The sequence below is a fragment of the Eurytemora carolleeae genome, unplaced genomic scaffold, assembly GCF_000591075.1.
Source record: "Eurytemora carolleeae unplaced genomic scaffold, Eaff_2.0 scaffold795, whole genome shotgun sequence".
NCBI lineage: Eukaryota > Metazoa > Arthropoda > Copepoda > Calanoida > Temoridae > Eurytemora > Eurytemora carolleeae.
The window spans coordinates 4,519-14,225 of record NW_019396722.1 but is presented as its reverse complement, the minus strand read 5'-3'; the positions used below and the strand labels follow the sequence as shown (position 1 = coordinate 14,225).

At 36.0% G+C, this 9,707-nt stretch overlaps 1 long non-coding RNA gene across 1 annotated transcript; it reads left to right on the top strand.

The window, feature by feature from the left end:
* The first annotated feature begins 6,775 nt into the window (after positions 1-6,775).
* LOC111707806 (uncharacterized) lies at positions 6,776-9,254 on the top strand. Its single transcript, XR_002766534.1, has 3 exons — positions 6,776-6,833; positions 7,833-7,931; positions 8,775-9,254. It is a non-coding gene; the product is annotated as an uncharacterized LOC111707806 (long non-coding RNA).
* Positions 9,255-9,707: the final 453 nt, after the last annotated feature.

Genomic DNA, 9,707 nt, shown 5'->3' with positions numbered 1-9,707 from the left:
ATGGACCACAAGTACTTATACAACTTCGTTCAATTGGGAGGAAACTTGTGACAGTGCTGTCAGTATAAGGCAAGTCAGGGGAACTTTTTTGTTGTTTTTCTTTGTCTTTCAGTTTTAAATGTCGCCAAGATTTTCATTACTTAATCATTAACTTAATCGAAAACATTGTCCTGAACTTTATTAGAGATTTGTCAGTTGGGACAACATCAAATTACAAAACCCTTGGCGACATTTCTCAGGAAATGACAGACTGATTCCACATTTATCTAATTTTACTGTAGTGTACATTAATTAAATCCTGTTGTTAGGCTCACTTGAATATTATCTCCGATGATCCTAGCGTTGAACTGATCAAGCACAGTATCCACATCACATCCCTTGACCTTCACTGTGTTGATGATTTCAATAACATTGGGTTCATGATGGTCGTTTCAATCATGTAAGTTTTTTCCCTGTGCTTTTTAAAAACAAATTATTTCTTTTTTCAAGTTATGAACAATAAGAACTCAGGGGCAAGGGAATTCTAAATGTGATAAAAACTGTTGCATATCTATATCTAATTAAGCAACTGCCTTGTGTTTTAATACGGACATCATATTTTTGCTGGGATTTTTGCTTAGTTTTGTCTATTAAACTAACTGAAAGTAAGAATCCTAGCAAAAATGTGATTTCCCATATTATACACAAAGCAGTTGCTTATATATTCTCTTTTCCTTTTAAAATGTAAAAAAACTAAAAGACGTAAAATCTAGTTAAAAAAACAGAATTTGTCAGTGTTATTTGAACTAACAAGGAGGAAAATGATTGATTCATCATTTGAATTAGGAAATTCTGATGCGTTTATAAATCAAGGAAGTCAAAAGAAACTGTCTGAGGGCCTTCTCAGAGACTTGAAGATCATCTGGATTTCAAATCAACAACTTAACAAGAGACACATCAATTTGTTCGCCATCTTAGACAGGAGAAAGGAATGGCTTCTTCCAGTCTTGAGACGATTTACAGTAAGATCAATTCTGTTTCAAAGGGTAAACATTCATTAAATCTTAGACTGTACTGCAGAGTAACAAGTCTGCTGAAAAGCTTTGTTGTTGATATCAATATAAAGGCTAATGTGTTCAGCATCAGTAACATCTGGAGCAGGATCATGTGCTATCAACTCACTTGCTATCAGCCTCAATTGCTATCCCCTCACTTGCTATCAACTCACTTGCTATCACTTCACTTGCTCTCAGCCTCACTTACTCTCAGGCCTCACTAGATAGGTCCGGTGGTGAGGTAGTTCAACTCCCTGTGTGTCAAGTCATGTTAAAAAACTTAATAAGGCCCCGGCGTTATATTTGGTCCGGGTAAGTGTTACATGTGAAATCATTGATAGGAGGGAGAAGGGTGGGGTGGGGGGTAAAAAAAACATATATTAGGAAATTACTGCTAGTTATGTTCAAAATCAATAGAACAGGGGGGCGACTAAGACTAAGAATATTTTATAAAACAATAAAATAATTTATAAAAATAACTACACTCGACTCTTGTCCAACATCTAGGGTATTAGATAGTATATGGATGGGACCGCCAAGACGGCCAACATCCTGGTTACCGTCATCCTGGCCTTCCTCTGCAGGCTTACTACATTAGCCGGAACCAGGTAGGTCCGGTTTGCAGGGACATCATATCCCTGCATATCAAGTCATGACGTTAGTAACTTAATAAGGCCCAGGGGTTATATTTGGTGTTACATGTGAAATCATTGATAGGAGGGAGAAGGGTGGGGTGGGGGGTAAAAAAAAACATATGTTAGGAAATTACTGCTGGTTATGTTCAAAATCGATAGAACGGGGGGGTGNACAGAAATTAAAATTACCTGGAGCCAAAGAGCTGCCCTAATGACAGGAGTAATTTCTCTTCTGTTATCCTTAATTTCAGGTAGGCTGTAGATGGTTCCGTGGCTTCTGCCACAGAACGCTCCCAGCTCACTACTGAAGAAGTATTCCACATTATTATACTGTACCCTAGTTGGGAGATTTCGGACCTTGTAATTGAAAGAGAAAGACGATGCCTGGTGTAATTTTACCACCATTTTATTCTAAAAATTAAAACCATGGTGTTATAAACAATTGGAAGTATGATGTCAAGTTCTAGAAAAATTCCACACTACAAGGAGTGCTTATTTTTCATAATTTATCTCTTATATTAATTACTGATACTTACATCTTTTAACACCCCAAATGCAGATGTACTTTCAACCCCGATACCGTTTAGGTTCAGAAATGGAATTATACACTAGTTTCAAGTAAAAACAAACTAGTTTGGAAACAATGATGTAGAAAGGCCAGTATTCCCGCCCTAACCAGGAAATTTACCCCGTTTGTTTACAATTTTGTTATTGATTTGATTCTTATACCCAGCGGACCTAATACGTCTAATCCTATCTTCTCTTTTCTCATTGCTAAAATATTCAAACTCATGAACGTCATTTCACTTCTTTACCGCCATTTTCGTGAAACTGTCTCTTTCTCAGTATCAGTTAAACTCACTATAGTGGATGTTAGCTTTTTACAAATTCAACCATATTAAAGAATCTACAAAATTACTGTAATTACTTTAATATTTGATAGCTGTATATATACTTTGCTTATCTGTCTGTCTGTATCCAATAAACGTCATAACGGTTAAACTGAATGGGGCCCACATTTTTTTGACCTCTCATTTCTCCAAGGTAATTATTAATTATCAAAATTTCACAAATTAACTTCGAACACAATTTGATTTCCATTAAATTTTGAAAATCCACTATTTTTCTTTATAAAATCCGCGAATTTTGTTTGATTTCGTTTTACAATGTATACAAAGAGAAAATGTTCAATTAAAATAGAATGTAGTCTCATATTCTAAATTTGAAACAAGAAATTTTATAATTCTGAATTCAACTAACATGAATACAATTGAACGAATCGTCAAAAATACAAGTAAATAATGAAGACAAGATTACATTTGCTAATATCCGAGATATCCTGAGATACAGGGTATAGATCTTTAGACAAAATTTCAATCTCATTTACTAGATAAAATGCTGTCGCATCCCTAAATATTTCCATTAAGGTTTTACAATTTTTTTCCTGTTTTTGAGTTTCTGGATTTGTATATTTTTGTCTATCATCTAAGGTATTAGATAAAATTGTGTATTGATCTGTGATAGTTTTTATTTGCAAAATAATATCCGGTGTAGGATTTTGGCCTGGTGTTAAGAATTTTTTAATATTATTATTAAACACGTCCGAGGCAAAAATTTGTACGTCCGCTACTTTTAAAAAAATGTCTATATTTGTTTGATGATATTCCCTGTTTAATATTAATGGTTTTTCCATGGAGAATGGTTGGTGGTTTGATGACCAGCAGTATGATGAGAACATCAATATTAAGAGTGTTCTTGGGCCTAAAATAAACAGAGGTTAATAACATGGTACATTTATAAATTTTATTTAAACTGTATTTATATGGAACTGTTTTACTTTATTTTGGCGGTTAATGTAATAATTGGGTCCTTTACCATGTGTGTCCTGAAGGAGGGCATAAGCTGCACGTCCTCTATCATTTTGAGGCCATCAACAATGGTGAAGAGTAGTCTTAAACCTTGATGGTGGCTATAGTCTGACATTTGGCCATCCGGCTTAAATGTCGCTTGTCTGGGGCAGCTGATAAGGGGTACGGATATTTCGCTGCTGAAGCCTACTAATGCTGATGGCAATATCAGAGGTAGTCTGAATGTGAGAGCTGCTGTTTGAAGTTGCATGTTGATATTGTCTGTTAGATCTACAAGAGATCGTAGGTCTAAGTCTTGATGGTATAGAGTAGATTGTCCTATAAGGACAAATGTACGGTTTTCCGCTGCTAGGGGCCTTGTTTTTGTTTTCACATGTAGGATTTGTAGACAGAAACCCAAGCAGTATGATTCCTGGTGTTCAGTTAGGTAAGATTTCCATTTGTTTGCCGGTATAGTGCTTAGATTTTCTTGAATATTAAACTCAACAATGATTGGTAGGACTTTAGTAGTTTCTGCTATTTTTGAAACCTGATTGATGAATGCATTGTCAGGTAACACTGGTAGTGAGTGGGTTAAGCTGGGGTAGAATCCTATATTGGTAAAACCGGAAGTACAGAGGAAGGGTTTTTTTGTTGGCGATAGATTTAGGAACTTGTATCTCTCCATGGTAGTTATACCTGATTTCAGGAGCAATTTAGACCCACATGTGATGGCAGTATATACTGTGAGGTCCATTTCTTTGAGACGATAGGGGTTGTCAGCAAAGATTGAAGGGCTAGTAAGCTGGAGGAGTTGTACTGACGACGATCCTGTTTTCCATTTGTTAAGATCTGGTACTTTAACCGCCTTATGAAAGAGGGGTCGTATTAGAGCTAGGTATAGGAGCTGCAGTAGCTCTAGTTTGCCTGTCTTCAGGAAAGTGGAAATGCCCTCCCATGGGGGTCGATTTTCCGTCAGCCTGTTCACTTCTTCTAAAGCTGCTGCTATGACAGCAGAGTGACTGACTGCTTTTAATAGGCTTATAATATTTAACGGGAAGCTATCAGAAGAACACAAGCATCTCGAATACTCTGGGAAATTCATATACAACTCTTTCAACCTGATATAGGTTGCTGTAACTTTAGATGGGAAGCTACTAAAAAGATCTTGAACCGTGTTGTTCAGTTTCATTCCTTTCCTTGAATGTATCAGTGAAGCCTGCTGGGCTGTGTTCAGTTTGTATAGTTCTATTTGTTTAGCTGTATGAACTTTACAATTTTCTGTTTGAAAATCATAGATATCATGCAGGACTGGTATATTAGGGAGGGGGTAATAGGGTAGGAGGTGTCTGTTGTGGACGGTTTGATAATGTTGGAGAAAAGATGTGTTTTGTATCAATCCGCACATTCTACAGACATGTGTATGTTGTATGTGTTTGCATGTAATGTGATGTAGGGCTAAGGACAGTAAGGAAGGAAAGATTGATGAATGTTCCCCGCAGACAAAAATTGGTGAGAAGCTGTTGATCGCGAAGGATAGGACAGCTGGCACGGTTTTTGCTGATGCAGTGAGTCTTTGGATGGTGGAGGGCGATACCAGGGCTTGGTTATAGATGTCTATCTTAACCGCGGCATCATAGGCGCCCACTAGAATTTTGTCCTTATATTTCAGTGATGAATGTAGGAGTACTTCGATTTGGATGTTTTTATCCAAGGTAGAGAATGGATGTTGTGGGGCAAAGGGGCCCATAGCTAGGTGCATGATAAGGTTCAGTGCATCATGGTTACAGATTGAGCATCTTGTTTTGTTTTTATGGTTAAGGAATTGGTGTGAGTGGGTATGTTTGAATTCATCTGATATATGTTTAATCTCTAGATTTAATAATCTTTTTTGTTCATAGACTGCCGTGTCTCCGGCGAAAATTGGTAGAGTCAACTCAATTAGGGTATTAGGCTTAGGAGACACTATGGAGGGGGTAACTGCATCTTCTGTAAACGTCTGATGGTTGGCATTATCATATTCAACTTGTGATTGTGCTACCTGATCGTAGAACTGCTGGACAGTTTCGGTTTCTGATCGGAGCATTACTTCGAGCTCAACCGGGGTGAAGTCTAAACAGAGATGAGGGTCATTATGTACCGTGAACTCTTGGTTAGTGTCCGGGATTGAGATTTGTGGGAAATCGATCTCTGGGAGTTCCCCTGGGGCTTGTTCTTGGTTTTGTGCAGGCAAGTCGAATGGTAGGGGACCATCAGGATGTAGATCTGGGTGTGCTGGTTCCTCCAAGGGGATGTCCGGTAAATACTCATCCATTAGCTGTAATAAAATTTGTTAAAATGGTTGCAAAAGTATTTTTCTTTTAATATGAAAAATAGAGAAATTTTTCTGTGTACCATATTTATGTTTTTGAATTTTGAAAGGTCAACTATTGTTATGTTATTAAAAGAAATGTTTAAAAGATTTTTTTTTATTACTAGAAAGTCAAGGCGCTTCGTGCCCATTTTTCTAGGCTTTTAGGGCGCTTCGCGCCCATCTTCTAAATCAATTTTGAAGATGTTCTCTTTGTGTGCAACGTAAAACAAAACAAAAATATTTCGCGGATTTTCAAAAAATTTTTTTTTTAATTTAATGACGATTGAATTTTGATGGAGACAAATATTTGAAATTTTGATTTTTCATAAACCTTCCCTGGGGTCCTTAGATGTCCCACAAAAAATTTGGGCACGATCGGTTCAGCCGTTTTGACGCTTATTGGATACAAACAAACAAACAGATAGACAGACAGACAGACAAGCCAAAATTATATATAGATTAGGATTTAAAGTGGAACATTTTTATTTACATGTGGGTTAAAATTTTGTGAGATAAAATTTGTCATTAGTTGAGAAAAATGATATTTATTTTGTAGGTTGCAAAAATTTTGTGTTTTTATTTTTTAAGTGTTTTGCATGGTGTGAATTGCAAAAATGGTGCTGCTGTAGATTTTTTTGTTTGTTTATAATGATTGACAAGAAAAGGGTAATGTAAAGTATAATTGGCAATTAACAGAAATTGTAGTTTTTAAGAAAAAAAATTTTATTTATGAAAGGCGGTTTTGCTTGGCTTTAAAGTTTATTTTGTTTACAATGGTTGCCAAGACAAGGGAAAAAAATCCTTAAGAAAGATTTATGAAGAAAATATGTTTGTCCTGGAAAAGGTATTTTTCACATAATTAAATAATTAATTTTAGTCTTACTTAGGAAGTGTATCCTGCAAGCATGTGAAGGGAACTGAGAGCTATGTGGTGAAGAATGAGGACAAAACAGCAATGTACAAGGTGACGTTAAAATTATTTAAATTTTACAGTTTTAATTTCTGGTTCTGCTTCAGAGTCTTCTGAATCAGAATCTTTTTTTTGTGCCATAGATCTAGTTATTCTTTTTGTCACTGGATTTCTTATTTTTACTTTTGGTGCATCCTGAGGTTGGGATGTTAATTTTTTGCTTGGGTCTTCGTTGGAATTTCCGCTTGGTTTGGCAGGGACCGGTGATATCGATATTATATTTTCCGCGGTCATATCTTTACAGCTGTTTTCAATTTCATACAGTGGGTCGTTGTCTGGTATTTGGAAGCTACCATATTTTCTTATGGCGTGATAGTGATTTTTATTTAAGTTTTCAAATTTATTGACTAGTATATTGCGGACCTCTTGTGAGAGAAGGTGGGGTCTAGAGGGTTATATTTCTTGAGGTTGTCTTATGAGTACAATGTGACCAGACCGTCTCCTAATCTTCTGATTAGAGCTGAGGTGGGGTTCGTTCCTAATATTGTCCAAGGGGTGTCATCATATAAAGATTTTAGTGGTCTTGTAGTTCCTTGTACAATAGCCCGATCTTTTACAAAGATATAGTCCCCTACTTCAAAATCAGGGGTGTGTCTTTTAATGTTGAGTTTTTGGGTGTTTTGTATTTTGTGCATGTGAATTTCATTTCTTACAAATTCTAATATTTGTTTATTTTGTTCATATTTTTTTTTCAACCTGACTTTTAATATTTTCTATTAAAGGGTAAATTTTATTTGGCGGAGCAGATGTGATGTATTTTTCTGCATTAATGGAGTCCTCTCCGTGAATGATTTGAAGGGGGGATAGGTTTGTGATTGCATTTTTTGTTGTATTAAACTGCTTAATTAGGAGAGGGAGTGCGTCTAGCCATTGGTATTCTGGGGTCGTTGTGCAGGTTTTCTTTAAGATGGTTTTAACTTTTTTAATATGTGCTTCTGCTAAACCATTTGCTTGTGGGTGAAGTGCTGAAAGTCTGATTTTTTTTATATTTAGGGCTGTGATGACTGTAAGGAATTCTTTGCTGGAGAAACACGGCCCGTTGTCAGATATGATAAACTGCACATTTGCGAACTGATAGATATTGTGAATAAGGTGAAAAATTATCATTGTAGATGTTTTATCCCGGAGCGGGTAGCACATGAGAAACTTTGTTAAGGGGCAAACTATTAGTAGGATGTGCTCATATCTTCTGTTTGCGGGTAAGTTTTCCATTAACCCTATCCCCGCTGAGCCGGCGATTTAAAAAATTCAATAAAATACGACTCGGGTCTAAGCTATCGTTGAGCCTTATTTACGGCTCGGGCTTTCGGATTTAAGTTGCATCTAATTTTTAACAGAGTTTAGTTCATAGAGGACTCAGGCAGTTAGTATTAAAGCCCGGTTTTAGGCCTAAAGGGAGGGCTTTGGGTATGTAAGAAAAGTCAGAAAATTTCAACAGCCTCAGACCAATACTTTTTGAGTTATGTAAAAAAAAACTACAGGGGGGGGTCAAATTGACCCCCCCCCCAGCGGGAATAGGGTTAAGTCTAAGTGCAGGAATTGGAATGGGTATTCTGGGGTTGGGTAGAATCCTAACACATTTTTTCTTGTTGATACGTTTTGAAGGCTGCACGCATAGCATCTTTCCACTAAGTGTTTAATTTTTCTTGTTTTTTGAGGAAAATCAAAATATTTTAAAGCTGACATCATGCCTTTTACACCTAAGTGATTATGGCTTAGGTGGATAAACACAATAAAAATGCCTTCTAAGGTTTCTGGGAGAAGAACTCGAAGTTGATTGTTTTCAAAAGAATAAAGCATGCCATTTTCTATTTTATAGCTTTTTCCTAATTTTGAATATTCCATGTCTGGTTGAGTTATTAAAAAAATTAAGATAGATTTAAAGTCTTTTTCTTGTTCTTTGATGATATTTTCATATGACATTCTCTTGTGCAGGTGTTCTAATGGATCCAGTACATTCTTCATCGAGTTCTCTACTGTAGTGATGGAGGATACTGATACTTGAGTTGCTGGATTCTCAGGTATGATAAGGAGTTTTTGATTATCATTTACGAATTGTTTCCATTCTTCCACTGTGAATTCTTTATTGGGATCAATCAAATTGTCAAGGTTTTCAATTTTTAAATCTTTTAACGGCAATCTAATGATGTCAGTTGGTTTGGCATTGTAGTCTCTTGTTAAAAAATCCGCAATATTGTTTTTTGTAGAAATGAATCTCATCTTTAGATTATGATATTCACTTGAAATTTTAAGTCCCCATCTGCATAATTTAGATGATGATTGAGATACTGGGTTGGAATAAAGTAGGAAAAGGGGTCTGCTGTCTGTTAGTAGGAGGAGGTCACTTTGACCTATCAATGGTTTGAGAGCTGCAAGGGCAGCTACAATGCAATATAGTTCTTTTAAGGCGATGTCCTTGTGGTAATCTTTTGCTGAAATTGCTTTTGCCCAGAAAGTTACTATTTGTAATGTATCTTGAAGATCTTCTAACTCAAAAGAGGAATGTTTGTTAATAAAGTATGGAAGAAATATTATATTATTATTCTTTTCTTGCGCTCCTAGGATTATCGGTGGTTTTTGTATCTGATTTTCATATTTGATTAATTGATTATTTTTGTGTTCAGGTAGTGCTGAGATCACAAAGATCGGTCTGGAGAGTATCTGTGCTATCAAGGTGATAATTAGGAAATCTCGATCAATGGGGATAATGTTATCTTCAAGTTGCTTTATGAAGTTATTGAACTTATTTTGATCATTGTCCATTTTCTCTAATATTTTATATTTTATGATGCTTTTCTTTAATTTTTCCAAAATTTGTGGTTTAATTTGAGAAATATCCATAAGCGAGTTGCCATATGCGAACTGTAC